Source organism: Schistocerca serialis, chromosome 2 (assembly GCF_023864345.2).
Source record: "Schistocerca serialis cubense isolate TAMUIC-IGC-003099 chromosome 2, iqSchSeri2.2, whole genome shotgun sequence".
NCBI classification, from domain to species: domain Eukaryota; kingdom Metazoa; phylum Arthropoda; class Insecta; order Orthoptera; family Acrididae; genus Schistocerca; species Schistocerca serialis.
In genome coordinates, this window is record NC_064639.1 from 827013042 (window position 1) to 827013942 (window position 901).

Genomic DNA, 901 nt, shown 5'->3' on the forward strand with positions numbered 1-901 from the left:
GGAGATGGTAACCATTGCAATATATCATGAGAAATTATCTATGATAGAGTGTAGTGGTTTAGTATCACTGTCTGGTTAAGTGGTCCTAAAATACAAATTCCAGTCAACTCTAAGAGTTTGGGTCCTCTGCAGATCTTTGCAGCAGCACTTGCTGTTGATATAAGTTTGCATGTTATGCACGTGGTACACAGTTTCTTGCAAACTCATCCACATATTGCTTCCATCTTCTCTACAACTGACGCTCAGCTACTCATCTGTCTGTCATCCTATGTCCTCCACACCAACTAAAAGGAACTTCATGTGCTTTTACCACCTTTTCCCATTGCACAGCAGACCTTATGATGTGCTGTTTCGTTAACCTACACAAGAAACTGTGTGAACAGAGAACTGCAGCTATGTTTTGAATAGTTTGCAATCTGCATCGATGGCTTGTGTCACCTGCCACTCAGCAAGGGTATGCCCCAGTGTCCAATCTTTCTGCTCAGCCCGTTCATGTTGCTATGATTCTTACCTGTTTCATGAACTGCTTCAAAGTCAAACTCACTTAACTTCAATGCTCACCACATACGCCAAATCAATGGACCTTTTAACCCTGACAACCATTTTAAGGTTGAGTGATCTGCCAACAATTAATTTTTTTTTTTTTTTGCTATATGGATAACATATAGCAATGGTTCCTTCTCAGTGCTCCAGTAATTCTTCTCTACCTTGTTCAATTGCAGTGAGGTGTAAGCAACAGGATGTTATTTATCCTCTTCTTCTCGATTCATAACACAACCCACCACCTGTTTCCTACCATCACCACACAGTATAATAAATATAGGAAGATTAACGCAATGCTAGTTGTTAGTGCCCAAGTGCCTGCTTCAGTTTTCCAAATATGGCTAAACATTTTGCTGAC